The sequence below is a fragment of the Euphorbia lathyris genome, chromosome 8, assembly GCF_963576675.1.
Source record: "Euphorbia lathyris chromosome 8, ddEupLath1.1, whole genome shotgun sequence".
In the NCBI taxonomy this organism is placed as follows: Eukaryota; Viridiplantae; Streptophyta; class Magnoliopsida; order Malpighiales; family Euphorbiaceae; genus Euphorbia; species Euphorbia lathyris.
The window spans coordinates 17557778-17585388 of NC_088917.1; the positions used below are offsets into that span (position 1 = coordinate 17557778).

At 40.6% G+C, this 27611-nt stretch overlaps 1 long non-coding RNA gene across 1 annotated transcript; it reads right to left on the reverse strand.

Moving 5' to 3' along the window:
- Nucleotides 1-19274: 19274 nt before the first annotated feature.
- On the reverse strand, nucleotides 19275-20837 carry LOC136202003 (uncharacterized). The gene is made up of 2 exons (XR_010674251.1): nucleotides 20509-20837; nucleotides 19275-19565 (listed from the first exon to the last, which is right to left on the reverse strand). It is a non-coding gene; the product is annotated as an uncharacterized lncRNA (long non-coding RNA).
- Between the last annotated feature and the right edge of the window lie 6774 nt (nucleotides 20838-27611).

The following is a 27611-nucleotide window of genomic DNA, read 5'->3' on the forward strand; positions in this document are numbered from 1 at the left end:
CTAAGGATGGAAGCAATCTCATCCACCAGCGGATACGTGAAACCGCAGATAATCTGGGCGACAAAAATGGTGAAATACCCCTTTGGGTAGTCGCCCGGCCCTCTATTCTCCCCGGGAATGATGGTTTCCAGACCTTGGAGCCAAGGATACTGCTCCCGTAAGTCATCAATCGTCTCGCGGCAAACTAGGCTTCCCAACCTGTCCTTTTTTTATAATAAACGGGGAGTTGGGACAGGTGGTGGAATCAACTTCTTAGGGTCAAAACTTAGACCCTCATCAGTTGTATTGGCCAGATGGAGAAAATCGGCGGGATGGGAATCAGACCAAGGAGAGCTGGTTGAAACTTCATCAACCATCTCATCAACCTCATGAGACACCTCGCGAACGTAATTTTCGTCGAACGGTGCAAAATCGAGGTCAGGGTTCGACATATTAACGAAGAAAGACGAGCAGAAATAAGAAAAGGGTCGAACGAGTTACAAGTTGCGGAAAGGAACACTTACATGTGAAAGAGAATACAGAGAAGAACGAACGCTAAAGGGTTGACGCCGGAGAAGAAATGACGGAGAACGAAAGAACCGCTTTCGAATTTTGAATATCCAGACGAAGACGAAGAGTCCCCTATAACATATGAAAAGACCCTAAAGGGTTCTTGCCAAACTAAGGGGGAGGCATGTGATGATCCTTGAAACCAAACCGGGCCGAATCATAAACACGGGCCCAACCTATACTTAGGCCCATGGTTCAAGATCAAACGGGCTCCGAATAAAGGAAGCGGGTAAAACGAGTAACCGCCCCGAAATCCTAAACGGAGCATTAAACCTTCCACTCAAAACAAACGAGACCACGTTTGTAGCCACGTAAGGGACGTGGCCTGGAAAGAGTAACCGCCCCCGGCGGTTACCTAGGAACACTTATAAAAAGGACATAGAAGCAAATGGGGAGGTACGTTCACATCTTTTCCCCACAATACCAGTATCAATTTACCAACCTTCCCATAAAACTGACTTGATCGTCGGAGAGTTTTCCCGGAGATCCTGTCTCCGGTTCTGTTTTGCAGGTAACCGCGGCGAAGATCATCAAATCGAATCTAGCAAGTTATCAAGAACTAAATAAAAAGATAACATATATAGTTAATATGAAAAGAATATAATATGATTAATTTAATTATGACATTTAGCTTAAATTGTATATATTTTGTAAACGTTAAGCTTAAATTCGTATTATTTTGTAAACGTTAAGTCTATATTGGTGCTATTTTTAAAGTGAGACCTAAATTGATACTATATTATAAACGTTAAGCCTAAATTGATATTATGTTGTAAACGTTAAGCCTATATTTGTGCTATTTTAAACGTTGAGCCTAAATTGGTACTTTTCCAAAAACCTTAGGCCTATTTTGATACCTTGTCCCTTTAAGGATCAAGCCTCTAATTAATTATTTTTCCACATTGAGCCTTTAATCATTGATTTTGTTATGGATTTGGCCCTTATTTAACTTTTACGCCGAGTTTAAGAGATGAGAAGATCAATTTGGCGATTCTAATGTTGAAAATCACAAAATGGGATTGGAGAAAATCGAGTTTGGAAGAATGTATTAGAAATTAATTTCTATAATTTCGTTTTAGTTTTTAATTTTTATCTCTCCTAGTTAAGGAATTCTTATTTTTATTTCTCCACGTCAATAAGTCAGATCGCCCTAATGATGCATGCAGTTCAAATTCGACGAAAAAGTTAATAAGAATCTAATACATAACAAAATCAATGATTAAGGGCTCAAACCGAAAGTCTGACAAATTAAAGGAAAGGAAAATGATAAGAGTTTGGATAAAGAAAGTTGAAGCTGAGAAGTCTTCGAGGTTCAATATTTTGACCATCTTTTCTTTTTTTTTTCTTTTTCTTTTTCTTTAATGCCTTTTCCACTGTCAATTTTCTTTTCTTTATGTTTGTTTTTCTCGAGAAACAAACAAGAGAAAAAGGAAAATAGCAATAAAAATTGTTAGATTTTTGCATATGCCCATAATGAGATGAGTTATGGGTTCATGAGAATAAAATAAAGGTTTAATATATCATTTGCTCTTGAATTTGTCCAAAATGATTGATTGGCCCCTAAGGTTTCAAAGTGTCTCGATAGCCCCCTGAATTTGCATAAAATGTTCAGTTAGCCCCCTGAACTTGCATAAAATATAATCAATTAATTACTCGGTTGTAAAAAAGTAAGTTAAATGTGGGAGATATGTTGCACGCATCTTTAAAAAAGTAAAACGACCACGATTGGGGTATACGATTATAATATTAGAGAAGAAAATGTTTTATAGTTGAATAAGTAAGAAATTCTTTTTTAACATGTTTTAATCTATTTTGTAAAGTATATAATAACATTCTAAGGCACGTGTAATATATCTTCCGCATTTGACTTACTTTTTTACAACCGAATGATTAATTGATTACATTTTACGCAAGTTCAGAGAGCTAATTGAACATTTTATGCAAGTTCAGAGGGCTATCGAGACACTTTGAAAGTTCAGGAAGCCAATCAACTATTTTTGACAAATTGAGGGGGCATATAATGTCTTAAACCTAAAATAAAACATAAAATAATAATTTTTATAGTGTATCTTTTTGAGATTTTATGTACCTAGTGATGCACATGTTCGATTAATTAGTTTAATAAAAAAATTTAAGTAATAATTATTTTTTAATCAGTCCATCAGAAATTATATTATATATTGGTTATTAACAGATCTGTTATCATGGTGAAAAATTTTTACGAAGATTGAGAGTTTTGAGATCTATCTCTTCTCTTTTAGATCTTTCTCTCTCTTTTAGATCTATATTCTCTTTTTCAGATCTATCTTCTCTCTCTCAGATCTGTTGTCATGGTGAAGAATTTTTATGAAGATGGAGAATTTTGAGATCTATATTCTCTCTCTCAGATCTATTTCTCTCTTTTAGATCTTTTTCTCTCTTTTAGATCTATCTCCTCTCTTTCAGATCTCTCTTCTCTCTCTAAAACACAGGATCAATTTTATAACTCAATTTTTTTTTCTCTCTCTCTCTCTCAATTAGTTATATCTAATAAAATAGACTCCTCCAAATACGAGTCTTTTTCCTTTTCTCTCTCTCTCTCTCTCTCTCTCTCTCTCTGTGGCGATGACGAAGGCGACTGCGAAGGGAAGGGTGGATTGGTCGGTGAAGGCGGGCGGAAGGCCGGTGTTGGATCTGGCGAGTCCGGTTGCGGGGCGCGGGCTGGGTGCAGATCTGGTACAAGAGGAGGCTTGGGCGGCTGATGATGGGAGATCGGAAGGATCTCATCGGGGTAGACGGCGGAGTAACGAAAAATCGAGGGATCGGTCCAGGGATCGTAGTAGATCGGAGTGGGCTGATGGTGGGGAGGCGGATCTGGTTAATTCGGTGCCTGTTTCGGTGGTTGGGGTGGCCGATCTGGATCAAGGAAGGGAGGGTTCTGCGGCTGCCGCGTCTGGCGTTGGGGAAGGAGAAGGTCCGATGTTTTCGGCTGTGGACCGTGGGGTTGAGCAGAACGTTGTGATGGGGGGACGCGTCCTGCGCTTGGTGCTCTGGGAGTGCCGGCCGCGCAAGCAGGGTATTTTTTTTCGGCTTGCGCAGGCCGCGCTGGCCGCGCTGGCCGTGCTTGCCGCGCAGGCCACGCAGGCAGCGCAGGCCGCACAGGCATTTGTGCCGGGGGACTTAAGTCTTTTACTTCCGGGACAAACTATGGAAGGTGTTTCATCCCCAGGCACTCGGGTTACTCAGGGCCAGCATGCCCAAGGTTATCAAAAGGATGGGGGAGCTCCCTCCTGGAGGGATAAGTTGTTAGGGGTGGTGGAGGAGGAACCCATGATGGAGGAGGATACTTTTGAGAACGATGATGGGGATTTTCTCTCCGATTCTGATTCTGAGGGTGGTCAGCCTGAGAACCCTTTGTGTCCTAGGATCCGTCTTTCCTCAGAAGACAAGCGGGTCATGAGATCCAAGTGGAAATTGGCATTAATTGTCACTGTTTTGGGGAAAAGAATCAGTTTCAACTACTTTGCCCAGAGGATTCAGGCTCAATGGGCTAAGAAAGGGAAGGTTACCATCATTGACCTTGATAATGACTATTATGTCATTAGATTCACAAGGGCTGAGGATTACAATGCGGTGGTCAATGGTGGACCGTATATTATCTCCAATCATGTTTTGGCTCTGAGACCTTGGGTCCCAAATTTTGACCCCCATGACTGCTCTGTTAACAGAATCCTTACTTGGGTTAGGTTCCCAGGCATTCCTCTTGAATACTATAGTGATAGATTCCTGAACAAGATTGGTAGCCTGGTTGGTAAGGTCCACCATGTCGATAAGACTACCATTGGGGCAGTAAGAGGCAAGTTTGCCAGGGTCTGTATTGATATTGATCTTGCTAAGCCTCTTCTTTCTCAATTCTGTATTCAGAATAAGGTTTTTCATATTGAATATGAAGGTATACATAATATCTGTTTTGAATGTGGTATGTTTGGCCATACATTTGAGGGATGTCCTAAGAAGAGGAAGGAGGCGGAGGAGTTGATGCAACCTATCATAGGTGGAGCTGAGAAAAGTCAGGGGGAAGAAAGGAGTTTTGGGCCATGGATGCTGGCCAAGAGGTCAGTGAGAAGGAAGCCAAGTGCTAATGTTAGTTCTATTCATCCGCCAGATATTAGTCGGAAGATGACTACGCTCCAGATTGCCCCTGAGATCAAGGTCAGACCCCCGGATATCAAGAAGAGGAGTGAGGCTGGTGTGGTCTCAGCTTCTGGCTCGGGGTCTAGGTTCGGTGTCTTGTCCCTGGAGGAAGGTCGGGAATCAGACCCTTCCAATGAACAGATTGATTTGAGCATGCCTGGTCTGGAATCGGTCGAGCCTGTTTCTAGTCGGGGTAAATCTATTAATCCCCTCTTTGTCTCTGATGCTAAGGATAAAGGGAGCTCCCAGTCTCACCTTTCTACAGGGGAATGGTCGAGTAGTAAGGCTGTTTCTCTGAATCCTCCTGTGGATGCTCCTATTGGAAAAGCTATAGGAGTGAGTAAGATGAACATGAAGAAACTTAAAGTGAAACCTAAGAAGAACCTTAATGGGTTAGACTCTTGGGCTAAAAGGGGACCTTCTGGGACTTCCTCTAGGCTCCCAGGAGCCCCGAATAAATACCTGATCTAGGGTTTGGGCTTGTGTTAGTAGTCTTCCTTTCTGATGGATTTCTTTGTTTGGAATGTTAGAGGTGCGGCGAGCAAGGCAACCCGCATTCATGTTAATGATCTTATTAAACAGTTTAACCCCTCCTATTTTGTTCTTCTAGAGACCAAGGTCAGTGGAGCCAAAGCAGACGAGGTGGTTAGAAAGTTTAAGAATTGGAATTGTGTCAGATCGGAGGCTACTGGCCGGGCTGGGGGGATTTGGCTCTTTTGGAAGCCAGGTCTTGTTAATATTGATATTGTTAGTATGGACTGTCAGTTCATTCATAGTAAGGTGTGCTACCCTGGTAATAAACATTTCTTTGTTACCTTTGTTTATGCCGATCCTGTTCTTTCTAATCGTACAAGGTTATGGGAGATCCTTCATTCTATTAGCTCTAACATGGTGGAGGCTTGGTTGGTGGCCGGGGATTTTAATGATATTGCCCTTTTAAGTGATCAGAGAGGAGGGGGTAATCATTATGTGAACCGGTGCCTTAACCACAAGCGTAGTATGGATCTGTGTGGGCTTTCAGACCTGGGTGCTGCTGGCCACAAATTTACCTGGAAAAGAAATAGCTTGTTTGTGAGGTTGGATAAGGTGTATGCTAATGTTGCGGCTATCTGTAGGTTTCCTGAGGTCAAGGTGCTGAATCTCCCCTTCCATCACTCTGACCATTGCCCTATCCTCATTAATTTGGTCAAAGGTAACCGGCCGAAAGGTAACATACCCTTTAGATATCTTGTGGCTTGGGATTCTCATCCCGACTTTAGGAATTTCGTGAAAACCAATTGGCATCCCCACTCTGATGTTCTCCTCGCTGCTGAGGAATTCAGAAGGAAGGTGGTTGTTTGGAATAAAGACATCTTTGGCCATATTATCAGGAGGAAGAATAAACTCTTGAGGAGGATGGAAGGCGTTCAGCGTTTCTTGGAGGCTCGTTTCGACCATAGCTTAAATGGTCACCTTAGAGCTCTCCAGAATGAGTTGGAAGCTGTGCTTAGACAGGAAGAGCTTCTTTGGTTCCAGAAGTCTAGGAAGGCCTGGATTCAAGACGGGGATCGGAATACCAGGTTTTTTCATCTCTCTACGATCATTAGGAGACAGAGGAATAGGATTGATGCTATCAAGGACGCTAGTGGCGAGTGGATTTTTGAGGAGGAAGACATTCGTCGCTCAGCCCTTGATTTCTACAAGGACCTGTTTAGAGAGGAAGCTGTGGACTTGGAGAGTGCCCACTCTGGTATTTCCTTTCCTCGTTTGGGGGAGGAGGCTATTAAAGATGCTTTCCATCCTATTGACCTTAAAGAGATTGATCTGGCCTTCTCTAGCATAGGGTCCACTAAGGCTCCTGGGATTGATGGTATCCCCGCTAGTTTCTATCATAAACACTGGGATACTGTTAAGGAGGGCATATACAGTTTTGTGTTAGGTGTTTTTGGTGGCTCTAACGATATCAGGTCGGTTAATAAAACCCTCATTGTCTTGATTCCTAAGGTTGTTAAGCCTTCCTCCTTCCTCCAGATGAGACCCATCAGTCTTTGTAATGTTTTGTATAAAGCTATTACTAAGATTGTGGCTAATAGAATCCGGAAGATCCTTCCGGATATAATTAGCCAGAACCAAGGGAGCTTTGTTCCTGGTAGACAATTGATGGATAACGTTGTTATTTCCCAGGAGGTTGTCCATTCTATGAAGATTAAGAAAGGTAAGAAAGGGATTGTGGCCCTCAAACTGGATCTGGAGAAAGCCTATGATAGATTGAACTGGAGCTTTCTTCTGGATAGTTTAGCCAAAGCTGGCATCCCGGAGAACTGGAGGATTTTGATTGAGAAGTGTATCTCCTCTCCTGTTTTCCAGGTCATGATCAATGGGGACATGTCAGATGAGTTTTCTCCCTCCAGAGGAATTCGTCAAGGAGATCCTATGAGTCCCTTCCTCTTTGTTATTTCCATGGAAAGACTGTCTCACCTGATCCAAGAGGCGGTGTGCAAAGGGACTCTCCACCCTGTTTCTATCAACAGACATTGCCCCCTATTACCCATTTACTCTTTGCTGATGACGTCATGCTTTTCGTTGAGGGTAATGAGGAGCAAATTAAAACAGTTATGGATATCCTTGATTGTTTTTGCGAGGCTTCTGGCCAGAAGGTTAACATCCAAAAGTCCCGTATGCTTTGTTCCAAAAATATGGACAATAGCTTGTGCAGAAGACTGAGTGAGCTCTCTGGCATACCTCTGACGAACTCTTTGGGGAAGTATCTTGGGGTTCCTCTTCACAGTGACAGGGTTTCCAAAGCCTCTTTCAAGGATATTTTGGACAAAACTAATGGTTTGTGTGCTAGCTGGAAAGCTAATTCTCTTTCCCTTGCAGGTCGCCTTACCTTGATCCAGTCAGTTAACTGCGCTGCTCCGAACCACATCATGCAGGCCTGTAAGCTTCCTGAGCCTGTCCTTAGTGACCTGGATAAGATAAATCGGCGTTTCCTGTGGGGTGAGTCTGGAGATGGGAGAAAGGTTCACCTGGTCCCGTGGAAGGAAGCTTGCCAGCCTAAAAACAGGGGGGTCTTGGTATTAGGCAGGCAAAGGACAATAATAAAGTCCTGTTAATGAAACTTCTTTGGAGAATGTGGCAATGCCCCTCCTCTTTTTGGGTCCGTCTCTTGTGCGGGAAGTATCGGAAAGATAGAATCTTTGGTGGCCCGAAGGAGAGGGTTGTTAGCTGTTCCTTCCTCTGGAAAGGGCTCAGTGCCGTGTTTGCTGAATTCTGTACGGGGATTGGCCTGGAGGTGGGTGATGGTAGATCTATTAGCTTCTGGTATGACACCTGGATTGGTGATAAACCGCTGATTGATGTGTGTAATGCCCCTTCGTCGGCTGATCTCCTTTCCTGGAAAATTGCTGATATGGTGGACTCGGAGGGAGACTGGATCTGGTCAAAGTTTGACTCTTTCTTTAGTTTGGAGACCCTTCTTAACATTAGAGGAGTGAAGATTAGCAATCAAGAGGAGGATAAGGATAGACATTGTTGGGCCTTGACGAATAATGGTACTTATTCTTGTAAATCGGCCTATGAAGCTTTTACCCCTAATAGGGCTGATCCTCCCTTGGAGATTTGGAAGTCCATATGGTCCCTCAAGATCCCTTACCGTATCAGGAGCTTCCTTTGGCTGGGTATCAAAGACAGGCTCCTTACGAATGCGGATAGGCACAGAAGGCACTTGACTGAGTCTAGTGCCTGTAGTAGATGCAGAGGCAATGTGGAAACCTTGTGCCATGCCTTGAGGGATTGCCCAAATAGTAAGAAGATCTGGGAAGGGATCCTCCGTCATCACATCCTCCCTTCCTTCATGGCCTTTTCTGAAGGGGACTGGTTCTCTCAAGGAGCCAAGGGGAACTTGCTGGCCAACATGGAGCACGGTGCCATCCTCTTTGCTATTACTTGTCACCAAATCTGGAAGTGGAGGAATGAAGAATTATTTGCGGGTAAGGCTGTCCTTATTCCTGATTTACTGTTTTTCTTCTCGAAGAAGCTCTTTGTTATTACTAAAAGCTTTGAAAGAGATTCCCTTGTTCGCCCCTCCCCGGATAAAGAGATCCTGCTAGTTGGCTGGAGTAAGCCTAGAGAAGGGTTTGCTAAGTTGAATACTGATGGCTCCTGCCTTAGCAATGGCAGAATTGCTGCTGGAGGAGTTCTTCGGGATGCTGGTGGCAATTGGATGGCGGGGTTTACCCATAACTTGGGGACGGGCTCCTTCTTTTCTGCGGAGCTCTAGGGTATCTTGTCAGGTATTAAACTCGCCATTCGCATGGGTGTTAAAAAGCTCTCGGTGGAATCTGATAATCTGGAGGCTATTAACAGGATTTCAGATAGCCAGGCTGTTTGTCTGAAGAGCCAGAATCTCATCAAAGCTATTTTGAGGCTTCGTCCTGCCTTTGAGTATCTTAATTTCTCCCATATTTTTAGGGAGCAAAACCGCGTGGCGGATCGCTTAGCAGCTGCTGGGCATGGGAGAATGTTAGGTGTTTCTACCCTATCTGTTCCTCCTTCTTTTCTTTTGCCTTCTCTCCTAGAGGATAGGATTGGAGTCAGCCTTCCTAGACTGATCCCGGTGTAGGTTTTTTGTTGGTTTTGTTTTTTTCCTTTCCTTTTTTACTAAAAAAAAATATATTGGTTATTAACTTATTATTTCAATCAGTTAATCTATATTTTATTCGGTTAACCATTAATGAGCGATTTCCATTTCAATCAGTTTTATTCAATTCAATGATTGACTAAAAAAATATTAACTTAAACAAATAAATTTGAAGTTTTTCAATTTTAAAAACTTTTGATTTTTAATTTAATTTCGGTTTCAAAAATCGGTTTTTTTTAAATAGTTTTATACAACCTTAATTCAATGTTTATCCTAATTTGAATCTAAAAAAAAGGATTTTATCCATGTACTATTTAAGTAACTATTTGTTATTTCAAGAGGGTTATGAATTCTAGAAAATTTCATGTTTTTTTTTTCAAATCTCTCTCACTAGTAAATTCTTATATTTCGTGGAATAATCACATTCCTGAATTTCATTGCTGTAAAATTATATGACTAGTAATATAAAATCGTAATACATCATTATCGGTTATAAACATTGTGGAAATTTATACTATAAAAATTTACTTGCTACCTGTAATAAATCCCGAGTGAGAGATATATATGTAAAAAACGGATCCGATTACGCCTATTCCTAATCCTAAATGGAATATAAGGACGGAGAGATCCATAACATCATCAAATCAATTAAACTATGATTAAAATCTTTTTTTAACAAAAAAAAAGGTCTACCCTTTCTCTCCAATGCATTATCTGATTACCTGCAGCGGGTCCGCCATTCAGAAATGTTCTCGTTGCTGATCCACCCCAATGTTCGCCAATGCCTCAGCCACGGAATTTCCATCCCTGAAAATATGGCCGGCTTCGATCTAAATAGCTTAGTTTATTTTTTCAGTGATTTACAAATTCCAAAGTTCCTTTTTCTATTTGAATAAAATAATAACATAATTTTTTTGATACTCTTTCATAGCATAAATAATGTTAAGAGAGAAATTTTCAAAATCAAAAACAAATAAAAAGTTTTTATCGGAATTTAGAGAAGTAGATTACAAGATATAGATAGAGGGCACCATTAAATTTATTGGAGAATGGTAAAGAAGGTAGCAAAATGTGAAAAAGCAAAAGGTAAGGGGACTTATTCGATTCTCTTTGGAAAATGCTTCCATGCATGACCATGACTAAACCTAGACCTGGGTATGGGCCGGGTCGGGTCGGATTCAAACCGAGTCTATCCGATTTTTAATAAAGCTTGACGAGTCCAAATCCAATCTAACCTGTAAGAAATTTAGTCGGGTTCGGATTCGGACTGGACTCGGACCTAAGCTATGAATCTCAAACCCGTCTATCCAAACCCATTTATATATTAAAAAATACAATTAGAATATATTATAATTTATTACAATTAAAAATAAATTAAAATAAATTATAATTTATTGATTGAAAAAGAAATATATTATAATTTATTATACTTAAAGTTTGTTGTGACACAGCACAACAAACTTTAAGTATAAATAATTTATATTTATATAAATATATTATAATTTATATAAATATATATAGTATACCGGGTCGGACTGGACCGATGTAAAATTCGTAAAGTTTAAGCCCGCTCATTTTTTTACGGGCTTATACGGGCTTGGGCCGGACTGGACCTGGTAACATTTTCATATGTCTACAAAACCCGGTTAAATGGACCTGGGCCTGAGCGGACCGGACGGGCTCACCGGCCCATGCCCATGTCTAAACCCAATGTTAGCCTATGTATACATATTTATTGGAAAAAATAAAACAAAGCATTTTAGTTAAAAGTGGTTAATGCATATTTATATTCTTAAACTTGATACGTTTCATTTATTGACACTTTGAACTTTTAAAATAACATATTACACATTTATAGTTGATTTTAAAAACCTATCACATATTTATAGTTGGCTTTAAAAACCTACCACATACCTATAGTTGGCTCATTTGGACATTTTGCACATAAAATCGTTGATTTGTCATCTTTGATAAATGAGGTGGCATATAGACCGAACTCACACGTTTTTTTCTATAGCACGCACATGCCACCTCATCTGTCAAAAATGATAAATCAACGATTTTATGTGAAGGATGGCATATAGGTGTATGACAAGGTTTTAAAACCAACTATAGGTGTGTGATATGTTATTTTAAAAGTTCAGGATGCCAATAGAGATTAATATAAGATCTATGATTGGGCCATAACTATCAACTTAGTAAGCTGATAGTTACGGCTCAATCATATTAATTTCTAACAACCCGATGAGAGCTATTATAAATAGATAAGATGAGCACTTCTTAAATGGTGTGTAAACATCACAGTCTCTAATAACCATATTATCTTTCACCATCTTTTAACTTTTGCTAACTTAAATATCAGAGTGGATTCATCGAACACCAACCCCTCTCTAACCAACTGTTACTCTCTTTTCAGGCTACTCGGGAAGGTCCTAGAAGGCTATATATATTGAGTGATATCATTAATCATAAACAATAATTAAAATACTCTTTTATATAATATGACTTTTAAATATTGATAAAATATATATGCATATTTAAAAATAGTAACTTATTTAGAACAATATTTGTTTTTTTGAAAAAGACGATGAGAGAGTGTATGAGAGAGAAGCCTTGGGAGCGGGATCGGCAGCGTGTTCAGGTGAGGCGGGCGGTAACGGCGAGGCCGGTTCTGGCACGGGGAAGTCGGATCTGGTGTGGGGAGGGGCGTGCGGTGCAGGGACGGGGTCGGCGGGGGCTGTTTCGACCGGCCTGCTGCTGTCGGCTAATGGAGGATTGGTGAATCAGGAGGTATGTGGATCTGGCGGAGGGGCTTCTTTGGCGGCGTCTAACCGTCCGGGAGCGGAGATGGGGGAGCCGTGCATCGCTCAGGTGGAGGCGGTTGGGTCAGAGGCAATCGGTAGGGCGATGAGGTCGATAGAGCTAGAGAAAGGCGAGAGAAATGGCGATGAGGGCGAGAGGCTGCGGGATAGGTCGAGGGAGAGGGAGAGGTCGGCGGTTGGTGGTGGGGTGCCGCGGCTGGGTGTGGGGAGGCCGGATCTGCCGGTTGGGGGTATCCGCGGGGCAGATCTGGGTGCGGTAGGGGAGAGGGAGAAGGGGGAGGCGAGGTATGGGGCAGGCGGGGATTCCGGATCTGTTCCAAGGGAGAAGGGGGAGGCGAGGCCGGCAGTCCAGGTGGGCGGGCTGACAGTCCAGGATGGCGGGCCGGCAGTCCAGGTTGGCGGGCCGGTAGTCCATGAGGGCGGGCCGGCAGTCCAGGGGGCTGCGGTTCACGTCAGTTCCATGTCCAATTTGAATTTGGGTTCTATGACATTTGTTGATGCTTTAAATAGTAAATCTAACGAGCAAGGCTTGGGGAAAAACTCCTGGAGAGATACAGTGATGGGGGTGGTCGAGGAAGAACCCGTGTTAGATGAAGAAATTGTATAAGATGAGTCTGAGGAGGCCTATTCTGACTCTGATGTTGAGGATAGAGAACAGGATGACCCGTTATGTCCTGTGATTCGGCTATCCTCAGCGGATAAATGCGCCCTCAGGTCTAAATGGAAGTTAGCTTTAATAGTTACTGTGCTTGGTAAAAGGATTAGTTTTAATTCAGAGAATCCAGGCGCAGTGGGCTAAAAAAAGGAAAGTCACCATTACTGACTTAGAGAATGACTATTGTGTGATCAAATTTACTAGGGCGGAGGACTTTAATGCTGTCATTAATGGTGGCCCTTATATCATTTCTAATTATGTTTTGGCATTAAGGCCATGGGTCCCTAATTTTAATCCTCATGACTGTTCAGTTAATAGGATTCTTACTTGGGTAAGATTCCCGGGTTTACCTATTGAATACTTTAATGAAAGCTTTCTTAATAAAGTTGGTGGTCTTGTTGGGAAAGTTCACCATGTGGATAAAACCACCATTGGGGCAGTGAGAGGTAAGTTTGCCAGGGTCTATATTGATATCGATCTAGCTAAGCCTCTTTTGTCTAAATTCTGTGTTCAGAATACAGTTTACTATATTGAATATGAAGGCATTCATAATATTTTCTATGAGTGTGGTATGTTTGGCCATACTTATGAAGGGTGTCCAAAGAAAGAGAAGCTGGTCGAAGAGGTTATGGTGGCTGATAAAGAAAGAGAAGAGGGGATTCAAGGTGAAGGGAGAAACTTTGGCCCCTGGATGTTAGCTAAGAGGTCGGTTAGATGAAGGACTCGGGCAACTGTTGTTCAGAATCGTCCTCCTGACATTAGCAAGGAGATGAATTCTCTCCAGATTGCCCCTGGGATCAAGGAAAGGCCCCCCCAATAAGAAAGTTGGTTCTGGTGATGAAACGGTCCTCGGTTCTGGATCTAGATTTGGGGTCCTGTCTATTGAGGATGCTCATGAATCTGATCACTCAAATGAGCATATGGAGCTAAGCATGACAGGGTTAGAATTTGCTGAGCCGGAGGCCAATAAAGTAGAGACTGTTAACCCTTTGTTTGAGTCCAAAGTTGTTGCCTTAGGGAGCTCCCAGAATCATGCCACATTTGGGAAGAAGAAGCACAATGAGGTTAGTATCCTGAAAACCTATGTTGATAATTCAAATGGAAAGGCTATGGGGGGTCAATAAAATGAATATGAAAAAACCTAAGGGTAATCAGAAAAATAACCATAGCTCTTTGGATATTTGGGATAAAAGGGGGCCTGCTGGTACCTCTTCAAGGCTCTCAGGAGCCCCGAATAAGTACTTGGTTTAGGGTGTTGGGCCTGTGGTCAATAGTCTGCCTTTTTGATGGACTTTTTTGTATGGAATGTTAGAGGTGCGGCTAGTAAGGCTACCTGTATCCATGTTAAAGATTTAATTAAACAATTTAACCCTTCTTGCTTTGCTTTGCTGGAAACCAAGATCAGTGGTAGTAAAGAAGATGAGGTGGTTAGAAAGTTTAGTAATTGGAATTGTGTCAGGTCGGAGGCTACTGGCCGGGCAGGGGGGATTTGGCTCTTCTGGAAGCCAGATCATGTCCAGATAGACATTGTCAGTATGGATAAACAATTTATTCATAGTAAGGTTTGTTTGCCTGGTAATAAACCCTTCTTTATCACCTTTGTTTATGCTGATCCTATCATGGCCAATCGTAAAAGGTTGTGGGAGGTTCTGTGCACTATGAGTACAAGTATTTTGGATGTTTGGTTTGTGGCTGGGGATTTTAACGATATTGTACTTATGAGCGATCAAAGAGGGGGTGGGAACCACTATGTCAACAGGTGCCTTAACCATAAACAGAATATGGATTTATGTGGGCTTTCGGATCTGGGAGCTGCTGGTCATAAATTTACTTGGAAGCGCAATAATGTGTTTGTTCGTTTGGACAAAGTTTATGCGAATGTTGCAGCTATCTGTAGATTTCCCGAAGTGAAAGTGTTAAATCTTCCTTTCCGTCACTCTGATCACTGTCCTATTTTAGTTAAGTTGGTTAATAGTCATCGGTCTAAAGGGGATAGACCTTTTAGGTACCAGGTGGCCTGGGAATCTCACCCTGAGTTTAAAAACTTTGTTCAGGATAATTAGCAGCCCCACTCCAATGTTCTCCTTGCTGCTGAGGGGTTTAGAAGGAATGTGGTAGGGTGGAATAGAAATGTCTTTGGCCACATTATCAGAAGGAAGAATAAACTTTTAAGCAGAATCGAAGGCATTCAACGTAAGTTGGAGATTCGATTTGATCATAGTTTGAATTGTCTTCTTAGATCTCTCCAGAAAGAATTAGAATCTGTGTTGAGGCAGGAAGAGTTTCTTTGGTTTCAGAAATCTAGGAAGGCTTGGATTAAAGATGGAGATTGAAATACCAGGTTTTTCCACCTTTCTACTATTATTAGAAGGCAGAGGAATCAGATTGATGCTATCAAAGATTCAAATGGAGACTGGGTCTATGAGGATGAGGACATTCGTCGTTTGGCCTTTAATTTTTACAAAGACTTATTCAAAGAGGAGAGTGTGGATCTGGATAAAGCTCTTTCTAGGACTTCGTTTCCTAGATTGGATGAGGGAAAGGTTCGGGAAGCTTTCCATCCTATTGACCAGAAAGAGATTGATCTGGCCTTCTCAAGTATTGGTGCCACTAAAACTCCTGGGATTGATGGTATTACCATAAACATTGGGATACCGTGACGGAAGGTATTTATAGTTTTATTAAAGGAGTGTTTAGTGGTTCTGAAGATATTAAGCTGGTGAATAAAACTCTTCTGGTCTTGATACCGAAAGTTGAGAAACCTTCCTCCTTTTTACAAATGAGGTTGATTACTCTGTGTAATGTTTTGTACAAAGCTATTACAAAAATTGTGGCTAATAGGCTCCGGTGTATTCTTCCTGATATTATCAGCCAGAATCAAGGCAGTTTTGTTCCTGGCAGACAGATGATGGATAATGTCGTTATAGCACAGGAGATGGTTCACTCCATGAAAATTAAAAAGGGAAGGAAAGGTATTGTGGCTCTTAAGTTGGATCTAGAGAAAGCTTATGACCGCTTAAACTGGAATTTTCTTCTGGATAGTCTAAAGAGAGCTGGCATCCCGGATAACTGGAGGAGTTTGATCGAGGCCTGCATTTCTTCTCTTGTTTTTCAGGTTCTTATCAATGGAGATATGTCAGAGGAGTTTACTCCTTCCCGGGGCATCCGTCAAGGAGATCCTATGAGCCCTTTCTTATTTGTTATTGCTATGGAAAGGTTGTCTCACCTTATCCAAGATTCTATGGGTAATGGAGTTTTCCACCCTGTTTCCATCAACAGATTCTGTCCTTCGATTACCCATTTGTTCTTCACAGATGATGTTATGATCTTTGTGGAAGGGAATGAGGAGCAAATTGGTGTGGTTATGGACATCCTTAACTGTTTCTGCGCTGCTTCTGGCCAAAAGCTCAATATCCAAAAATCTAGGATGTTGTGTTCTAAAAACATGAGTAAGAGTGTCTGCAAAAGGCTAAGTGAAATTTTTGGTATTCTTTTGACTAACTCTTTGGGTAAGTATCTGGGGGTTCGTCTCCATAGTGACAGAGTCTCCAAAGCCTCCTTTAAAGAGACTATAGACAAAACTAGTGGAAAATGTGCCATTTGGAAAGCTAAAACTCTTTCTCTCGCGGGCCGTCTTACTTTGATTCAGTCTGTCAATTGTGCGGTTCCTAATCATATTATGTAAGCATGTAGGGTGCCGGAGCCTGTTCTTAATGATCTAGATAAAATCAATCGGCGTTTCCTTTGGGGGAACTCCATGAAGAGGAAGAAGATCCATCTTGTTCCTTGGAAGGAGGTTTGTCAGCCTAAGAACATGGGAGGCCTGGGGATAAGACAAGCCAAGGACAATAACAAAGTGTTATTAATGAAGCTGCTGTGGAGAATGTGGCAACTCCCCTCTTCTCTTTGGGTTCGTTTTCTTTGTGGGAAATATAGAAAAGATAGGATTTTTGGGGGGGCCCAAGGAGAGAGTTGTCAACTGTTCTTTTCTTTGGAAAGGCCTCAGTTCTGTTTTTTCAGAGTTTTGCTCTGGGATTGGCTGGGAGGTAGGAAATGGGAAGTCTATCAGTTTTTGGAATGACGTTTGGATTGGTGGTAAATCCCTTTTAGAGGTGTGTATTTCCCTACCGCCTGATAATATCCGTAATTGGAGGATTGCAGATGTGGTGGATTCTGAGGGGGATTGGATTTGGTCTAAATTTGATTCCTTTTTCAATCTGGATACGCTCCTGAGGATTAGAGGGGTAAATATAAGTAATAAGGAGGAAGATAAGGATAGTCATTGTTGGGCGTTGACTAATAACGGGGCATATACCTGTAAATCTGCCTTTGAGGCCTTCAATCAAAATGGGGCGGGTTCCAACTCGGAAGTCTAGAAGCTTATTTGGGCTTTAAAGATTCCCTACCGTATCAGGAGCTTTCTATGGCTTGGTGTCAAGGATAGGTTGCTCACTAATTCAGATAGAAATAGACGGCATCTGGTGGATTCTAGTGCTTGTAGCAGATGCAGAGGGCATGTGGAAACAATTTGCCATGCTCTTAGGGATTGTACTATAGTTTGATCCGAAAAACAAGGGAGGCCGACTAATTGATAATCTCTTAGGGAGAATCTGTGTTGTTTGATTTCCTGGAAGGAAACGAGTGTTGTTCTCAGCCATTTATAGGGATCAGCTCAAGATAGTTATATCTTTGAGTAGTGAGCTACTTAGCTCTGATACCACTTGTTGGTCCCGTGTGATTAGTTCCAAGGGGGGGTTAGGAACTAATATAACTTTTTCGTTTAATTACGCTGACTTAATCAATTCTTTGAATTTATTTAACTCAGTTTTGGTCAGCACAGCCGAGAGACGTAAGACAGCTTTAGTCAGAGACTGACTATAACCGTTTTACTTATGAGTTGGGAATTAACACTTAAGGTCAGCTTCCAACTCAGCACTCTGATTACTCAGTGTCAGCTTATACAATTTATATACTAAGTAATTTAAGCAAACAACAAATAATTTAAGCAGATTTATCCTGGTTCGGCCTCACCGCCTACGTCTAGTCCCCAGAGTCCTTCCGGGCTTTTTCAATCCAATACTGAGCTCTTTAATAGTAGAGCACAAACCGTTTACAAGGCAGTTGAATATGCAAGAGTACCGTCCTCTATTCGTCTACTCAACTCCTACTGAGCGCTATAACCAAACACTCAGATTCTCTACCACTGAGTACTTAAAACCGAGTACTCAGCACCACTCTCTCAATCTTTTACAATTGATACAAATTTGTTCTTTCTAGATGAAGAACACTTTAGGTGAATACAAATTCAATCTAGCTTTTACACATAAATAGAAATTTGGTGTAAGATCTTCTTTCTTGTTTGAATGTGCTTTGTATGTATATTCTTTTTCTCTTGTATTTGGAAAAGGATCCAAGAGATGGTCTTGTCCTTTTATAGTTGATTCTGAAGCTCTAATCATTTGAATCTGGAAGTATCCATTGGATTCAAACGGCTCTCTTGCGTCACACGCTTGGTCAGCATTCAGAATTCGCAGGCCAATCCTGTCGTCTGAATTTAGCAGGCGTCAGGCTTGTCTTCTTCCTACAGGTTCGTCTTCTAGCGCCAATTTCGTCTTTTAGCCAAATGCCAGTTGACCCATGCATCTCGAAATTGACTCTATGCGTAATTCCAAGGTTTCTGTATTGGCGCAGACGTTGTCGGATCTTGTCTTTTAGTAAACGGATCATTGACGCTGTCCTGATGAACACTCAGCTTGACTTTGATAGACGTTGCCTTTGATCTTTGTCTCTGGTGAGGCTAAGTCACGTTCTACTCAGCTTCTTCAGTTAGCTTCGTCTTCAAGCGTTTTGTTCTGAAGAAGACTTATCTTCTATAATGCTGAGTTACACTCCACTCAGCTTGTGCTGTGTTCTCATGCTGACTTCATCCTGTCTTACTTTTTATTTCTGTTTTCATTTATACTTATACTCAACATTGAACAAACATATTAGTACAATTAAATCAAAGCACATAACTTTAATTGTCTTAATCATGGATTAACATAAATAGTTTTGTCAAATCAAAATCATGTGGAAAGGTGTTTCAACAAATAAAACTCTTCTGGTCCTGATTCCTAAAGTGGAGAAGCCTTCTTCTTTCTTACAGATGAGGCCGATTAGTCTGTGTAATGTGCTTTATAAGGTGGTTACAAAAATAGTGGCTAATAGTAGGGGTGGGCACGGTTCGGTTAACCGGTCCAGTAAGTAAAAAAATTAACCGAACCGTTACCTACGGTTTTTTAACCATATAAACCGAAACTGGTCCAGATCAATCGGTTAACCATACAACCGGTTAACCATTAATTTCGGTTAGGTTTTTCGGTTAACGGTTTTTAACCATTTCACACTGGTTAACCAAAAATCAATGGTTAACCATAATTTTTACCCAAACCTAAATTTTTAAACAATATTAAAATACACATAATTTCAAAAATTCAAACGAAACAAATTCATAAAAAAGTTCAGAATTCAAACATAAACACCGAACTAAAAAACAATCCATCAAATTTACATTTAAAACATAAAGAAATATAAATAATATTTCGTTAAAGTACTTAGTACAACATTAATTCATCAAATCTTTTCAATCATCCTATTCATCACATCTTCTCGATCATCAATCATTAATTATCCCCACTTGAAGTACCCTCACCGGAACATTGTCTCCCGTAGTTTTAGTTTTATCATTGTCTCCCGTGCTAGACATCTGAAAATAGGACAAAGCAGAGTACTCAGTTATAAACAGTTTATACCAATTTAATTTAATTAAATGTGCAAACAAACAGTGAGAGATCCATATCAACATATCAACGAAAATTTTACATTGTTCCATATCAATATATCAACGAAAAGAGAAAATTCACAAACATTTTGCTCCTTTGTCATGCCCAATTAAATTGTTGATGTTCAATTGTATCCTGGTGTGATGCCTATTTGAACACAGATGTGTCCCTAAGGAATTCTTTGGCTCAAGGCTTCACTAAATTCATGTCTGGTTGGCTCAAATATTCACTAAATTCAGGTCTGATACTTCATGAAATGTCAAATAAATCTACCAATTAACCTCAAGGAACTCTAAAACAAAGCTACTTTACTGCTTCAAAAGACAATCAGTATGACTTGTAGCTATTGAGGTTAGAATAGAAGCTGAAAGGAGTTCTGTGGTAATTAATTATGTCCCCTTTGCTTAGGAATAGGATCCAGGTATATACAAAAAAGTTAGAACATGAAGGGGTTTTCAAATACCCACATCACGAGAACTAATATGCCAAAGCAGAGAAATATTAAGAAAACAGCATCAAAGCCACACTGAAATTACTGGCATGTGACCTGCACCAACAGTGACAAAGAGGTAAAGACTAGACAAGGATGTTTGGTGTCTGTTAATATTTTAACGAAACCTGAAATTTCACAAGAAAATCAATTTCAGTATGAGCTATCAAACAAATAAACAAATAGCAAAATCAGCTATCAGTATTCAGTAGCAGATCTATAATCTCAATCTTTAAGAACATCAATTTAATTAAATATGCAAACAAATAGTGAGAGATCTGAACAAACATTAGCAAACAAACAGAAATACTTTAATGAACTATCAAACAAACAAACAAATAGCAAAATGAGCTATCAGTATTCAGTAGCAGAAATACCTTAATCAACCAGTGCAAGATCGGAAGAGAGACGACGGGCGGTGTGATGTGAGAGAGGAGGAGAGGAAGAGAGACGGCGACGGTGTGAGAGAGGAGGAGAGGAAGAGAAACGACGGGATCGGAAGAGGCGGTCGACGTGAGAGAGAAGGAGAGGAAGAGAGGTGGTCGGCGGCAGCTGTTCTTAGGTACAAAGGAAACGATGGTGGGTGAGGTGAGAGAGGAGAAGAATAGAAAATAGGGTTCTTCGTTTGATAATTAGCAGCACACATGTTAAAGGTTTTTGGTTTTGTTTTTTAATTTTATATATTATATAATATATGTAAGGATATTAGAATAGAATACTTATGTTAATAATATTAGAATAGAAGAATAGCGTTGGTTTGATAATTAGCATAGAATACTTTGTTCATCCTGTGTGATTAGTTCCAAGGGGGATTAGGAACTAATGTAACTTTTTCGCTAATTTAATTATACTGACTTAATAATTTTGATGAGTTTGTTAACTCAGCATTTGGTCAGCACGGCCGATCTTAATGTAAGACAGCTTTGGTCAGATGTTGACTAAGGCTGTTTTACTTGTGAGTTAGGAATTGACACTTCCTGTGGTCAGCTTCCAACTCAGCACTCTTATTTACTCAGTATCAGCTTAAATGATTTATATGCTGAGTAAATTCAACAGACAACACATGCACACACACATATATATATATATATATATATATATATATTAAGAGAGTTAGAAATTACTCAGTACGACTTATCCTGGTTCGGCCTCTCCACCTACGTCCAGTCCCCAGAGTCCTCCGGGCTTTTAGAATCCAATACTGAGCTCTTTAAAGGTAGAGCACAAGCCGTTTACAAGACAGTTGAATATGCAAGAATACCGTCCTCTATTCTTCTACTCAACTCCTACTAAGCACCATAACCCAGTACTTAGATTTCTCTACCAGTGAGTGTTTACAACCAAACACTCAGCACAACACTCTCAATATCACGATTGATACAATTTGTTCTTTTTCAAACAAAGAACACTTTAGATGATTACAAACAATCAATCTAGCTTTTACACAGGAATAGAAAATGGGTGTAAGATATCTTTCTTGTTTTTGATTGCTTTGAACTTGTATTTTTCTCTTTTGTATTTTTCTTGTTATAATTCGGCAATGATCCAAGGATTTTGATTGTCTTTATATAGAGGAAAATCTGGAGTTGGATCATTTGAAATGATTTAGCTGTTAAGTCCAAAATGGCTCTTTAGGAGACAGCTTCTGGTCAGCTTCAGGTTTTGCAGTCCAATCCTATCCTTTGATTTCTTCAGACGTCAGACTTGTCTTCTTCATGCAGACGTTGTCTTTTTGTGGCAGTTGTCTTTTAGCAATAATCCATTGACCCATGCATCTCGGAATGTGTCTTTTGCGTAATTCCGAGGATTCAATTATTAGTGCAGAAGGTTTGCAAAACTTGTCTTCTAGTGAACGGATCTCTCATGCTGTCCTGAAGATTTACTCAGCTTCTACTTTATTCGCTGTCTTCGTTTGTTGTCAACTTCTATGCTGAGTTCTCTTTTAGTCAGTTTTGTTTTGCACGACAACTAGTGAGAGGGCTTCTGATGCTGAGTTCCATTCCACTTAGCTTTGTTGAACTTCAGGCTTCTATTCTTTGATACTGAGTTCAATTCTACTCAGTTTGTTCTTTGATCTTATGCTGACTTCGTCCTGTCTTACTTTTTATATCTTTTTGTATTTAAGTTTATACTCAACATTGAACAAACAGATTAGTACAATTAAATCAAAGCAATTAAATTTAATTGTCTCTTAATCATGGATGATTTTGTCAAATCAAAATCTTATGGAAAAGTGTTTCAACAAACTCCCCCATTTTGATGTTGGCAAAATACATAATTATGGAACTCAGTTTTGAAATTCCCCATGATTGAATTTCTTTTTATATTTCTGAAATTACTCCCCCGTAAGGGTTGCATTTATTGTCTTAACTTAATTCTAAACCTTCCTAGATTTAATCGAATAAACTTAAGACATTGCTTATACTGACTTAGTTCAATTCTAGACCTTCCAAGATCTAATTTAGATGAGTCTAGGTCAGTTTTCAGAAATGGTTAAATACTCAGTTTGATTCATGGATCGTTTTAGTGTTTTAATGTATACTGAGTATGTTTACTTTTACTTGTTTGTTCAATTTTGATAGATCAGCTTTTAGCACATAATATTAAGCACAGTTTTCAGACAGTTTGGATAGAATGGTACTTATCATAGCTTAACCCATTAAGCACACAAAATATCAAGCACAAAAAATATCAAGCACAAAGTACATGCTAAGTCCTGAAGTATGACTAAGCTACTTTTTCTTCTTTAAGTTCACTTGAGCCTGATGCTCAGCTTGACACTTGTCTTTTCCTTTTTCTTTACTGCCTGATGCACCACCTGCGTGCTGAGTTCCATCTAGTCTTTTCTCCCCCGTTTTTCCATCATCGGGTGGAGGAGGAATGAAAGTATCATTTCTAGCAGCAACATTCAAGGCGTTGGAATAACGCTTCAACCTCCTTGTACTCTCTCTCAGGCCATCAATAACTGGAACACCATCATCTTGAATAGAGCTAGGAACCCGTAGGGAGCTACTCATCATGCTGATGAGATACTCATGAGATTTGCTGATCCAGGAGATGGACTCAGTTAGCTGGGCATAGGATTGGTGGTACATTTTGAGCACAACTGAGTCATAGAATTGGCGTTGAGCATTGGTGAAACGTACTGATCCAAGGATGGATTGCGAGAAGCTCAGAAGTGTTTCATTATTGACAGGGTCAACATCCATCTTCTCCTTGTTTACATTAAGGAGACGCACAGCTTCACTCGGTTGATCAATGGTACACTGAGAAGTGGAGGAAATCAGTTCACGAGTGCAGTTCAGATCAGAGGTCAGCTTGGAGAAGTATTGGTTCAATTCAGCAGAAGTGGCATATTCAGGATGAACTGTAGATCCAATATGGGCCAGGTCTGTGGTCAGCTTTGCAAAATAGTCTTTAAGCTCAGTAGAAGTAGCATACCTCGGATTTACGTCAGAGAGACTCTAGACTTTACCTTCAAGTGCATTCATGTGGTTGACCATCATGAGCAATAGTTCAATTACCTTGGCAATTTGGTCTTGTTTGGGTTGCTGTGTCTGGACCGTGGTCATAACACTGATGAGATCTTTGAGGCTCCGAATTTCGTTCAGAAGCTGAGTGATTGATGAAATTTGGGAGGACTCAAGATTTGCTGACCCAGCAGCATTCGTATGAATAGGATTCAAATCCTGAAGAAGAGACTGAGCAGAGGCGATGATTCTGCGTCCAGACTCAGTAGCACTCAGATAGGCCAATTTACCAGCAGGATTTGACTCAGAGGCAGGAATTGAAGTGGAACTTGATGGTGGTGGAGTTGGCTGCTTATCAGTTTGGTTTGGTTGGTCAATGGTTGGGCCTTGTGGTAGCTCAGTATGAGGAGCTGAGTGCTTAACATTCTGTGTATTCTGAGTTTGCAGTGAAGGACTTACAGAGATGTTGACCTGCTTAATATGATGTGGAAGTTGAGCAGGTTGTTCCATAGTTTGCTCCCCATCTTGAGCATCTTGGACTTCGAGCTCTTGCTCGGTAGAATTTGGATGTTCCAAAGTCTTAGCTTGTTCCTCAGTATGAGTAACAGAGGCTTGATTTTCCACAGGTTCCTTAGGAGGAGACTGAGTATTATTAGAAAAGTATCTAAGCTGGATGTCAGATAGATCAGTAATTGGGTCCCGAAGCGGAGAATCACCTAACAGATCAATAACAGGTGCTTTGTAGGCTTTCTTCTTTAGCCTTTTGAATGTCTTAGCTTGAGGAGGGGAAGGGTCAGCTTGAATATCCTCACTTGAGTCAGAAGAGGAGTTGTCTCTAAGCTCAGCATTGATCTCATCTTCTGCAATGTCATGTTTGGTGAGCTCAACATCCACTGTTTGATGTTCCATATTTGGATTCTCCTCTTGCTCAGCATTATCCTCAGTCTGTGTTTGCTCAGCATGCTCTGCTTCCTCAAAATCAAGATGAGTGTCATCATTCCTCTGTTCTTCCTCTTCTTGCTCAATAGGGGTTTGTTCAAGGTCAATCCCGAGACTTTTGACGAAGTGTGATTTGGGAGTGACAACCCAGTCGAGGGGGTCAGCTTCAACAATTTTCAATGCAGAACTTCTTCTTTTCTTCTGCAGAGGTTGATCTGGAGTTCCTTCACTCTCCTCTTCGGGCTCAACTTTCCCTTTTCGTTTCTCTGCTGACTTAGGTGTTTGGTCAGCATCAACTTTCTTCCCCTTAGATACAGCTCGTACCTTCCTTGGGACAGTATCAATATCCTTTGAGCACATTTCAAGTGCTTTTCTCTTCTTCTTTGTCTTTGCTGGCTCAGCTGACTCAGCAATAGCTTTCTTTCCTTTCTTTGGTTTCACTTCCTGTTCAACATCATTTTCTTCTTCATCTTCCTCAACATCTTCAGTCCCCTTCAAAGGCTGGTTGAATACTAATCCAAACAACAGAGCCGCTGTAATTTCAGTTCCCAAACTCTGAGTTTCATTGATTGTTTCTATTTTCTGATCTTTGAGGATTTTAGTGATTAGGGAGCCCAGTCTGAGTTTCTTACCTCCTCGTTGAAGTGCACCGACTAGAAACACCAGCATATTGAGTGGGTTGTAGGTCAGCATGTTCCATATGAAGCAATGCTCGAAGTTGGAGGCCGACGATACTGAGTTGAGCTTTGGGAAGATGAAGTTGGTCAATATGTAATGAGCCATCTTCTGATTTTGCCCCATACAGGTGCTGGGTATCTCTCCTTTGTGATTCTTCATTTTGCAGAATTCTTTGACATGATCAAGCTTTTCTTTGGTTGTTCTAAACTCTTTCCCTTCTTTTGGCAGGTTGAGTAAGGTTGCTAAGTAAGATGGGGTGATTGTTATCTTATGGCCCTTTACAGAAGTTTCCAAGTAGTCAGCATCTTCTTTGTCAATATAAAGATTGGAGTAAAATTCCCTAACTAACCTAGGATAGGTTTTCCCAGAGAGAGAGAAGAGTCCTACCCATTCATTCTTCTCAATCCACTCACATAAGGGTTTTTCAGCGGTGATGAAGCTGGGAGAAAACCATCTACATTTCAGAACTTCCAGATTGTTGACGTTCTTATGGACCTTGACCATGGCCCTTTCCTTAGGCTTCTTTGAAGAGCTTGTTGGGTCAGCTTGAGGGTTTTTGTTCGGAGTTTGGTTAAGCTAAGGAGGAGAGTTTGGATTTTCATCGGTGTGATGTTTGCCGGAATCACCACCGGAGACATTCTGAGGGTTCAACATTTTCTTCTCAGAGATTTTCGAGGGATTTTGAAATTCAGAGAGAGACCAAGATTGGAATGCCAAAGGATTCAAGTGTAAAGATGATTAAGTGGGAAATCTTCCACTATTTATAGAGATTTAAATCGATCCTATTCGTTGGACTAGCCGTTTTTCCTTGGGATGTTCAATCGACAGAGATTCTGTCATTTATGACACGTTCGGTGCATGGGTTTTGCCATTATTGCTTACGTTATCCTAGGTGCTATTTATTACACGTGTTAGCATTTAATGGTGCAAATGGGCGTTAACTCAATTTTGCTAGAATGCGAAGCGTTTGTGATACTGAGTACTTAGTTCTACGTAGATGAATGTCTTATTTCTTAGTAACATAGCATAAGATAATCACTCAGCATGTACATCTACTCAACATAGGGTGATTTTCTACAATTTAGGCTCAGCATGCAGTGGTTACTAATATGGAGTTCACTCAGCATGGTAATCACTCAACATTCAATTTTTCACATAGAGTTATTGAAGAGGATTAGACATACCGATAACTTCCCTTAGTATGTTGAATTGTTCACGAGCCAAAGGCTTGGTGAAGATATCTACAAGCTGTTCATCTGTTGGTACGTAGGTCAGCTTGATCTCACCCTTTAGTACGTGATCTCTGATGAAGTGATGCCTTATGCTGACATGCTTCATCCTGCTGTGTTGGATTGGATTCTTGGATAGATCAATGGCACTCTTGTTGTCACATTTGATCTCTATTGTTTCTGTTTTTGCTCCATAATCCTCAAGTTGTTGCTTAATCCATAGAACTTGGGCAACACAGCTTCCAGCAGCTATGTACTCAGCTTCAGTTGTAAACAAGGCAACTGATGACTGCTTCTTGCTGAACCAAGATACTAGACAGCTTCCAAGGAAATGACATCCTCCTGAAGTACTTTTACGTTCTAGCTTATCTCGTCCATAGTCAGCATCAGTATATCCAATGAGTGTGAAGTCATTTGAGGTTGGATACCATAAACCTGCATCAACTGAGCTCTGCAAATATCTAAAAATTCTTTTTACAGCAATTAAGTGAGATTCCCTGGGGTCAGCTTGATATCTTGCACAATAACATACTGAGTACTGTATATCAGGTCTACTAGTCGTGAGATAAAGTAAGGAGCCTATCATACCTCGATAAAGTTTACTATCTATTGACTTACTTTTCTCATCTTTGCATAGGACAGTATCAGTACCCATAGGGGTTGATATGGGTTTGCAATCTTCCATATCGAATTTCTTTAACATCTCTTTGGTGTACTTGGACTGACTTATGAAGATGCCATTCTTACCTTGCTTAATTTGAAGTCCAAGAAAGAAGTTGAGTTCACCCATCATGGACATCTCGAACTCAGTTTGCATTTGTTTGCTAAATTCTTTGCACAAAGATTCATCAGTAGCACCAAAGATTATATCATCTACATATATTTGTGCAAGTAGGGTATGTTTACCCTTTTTCTTAATGAACAAGGTTGTGTCAGCTTTTCCTCTGACATAGTTCCTGGTCAGCAGGAAGTTTGTCAACCTCTCATACCAAGCTCTTGGAGCTTGCTTCAGGCCATACAGGGCCTTCTTGAGTTTATAAACGTGGTTTGGAAATTTTGGATCTTCAAACCCAGGAGGTTGATTAACATATACCTCTTCGTTTATAAAGCCATTAAGAAATGCACTTTTATCATCCATTTGATATAGTTTAAAGTTCATAAAAC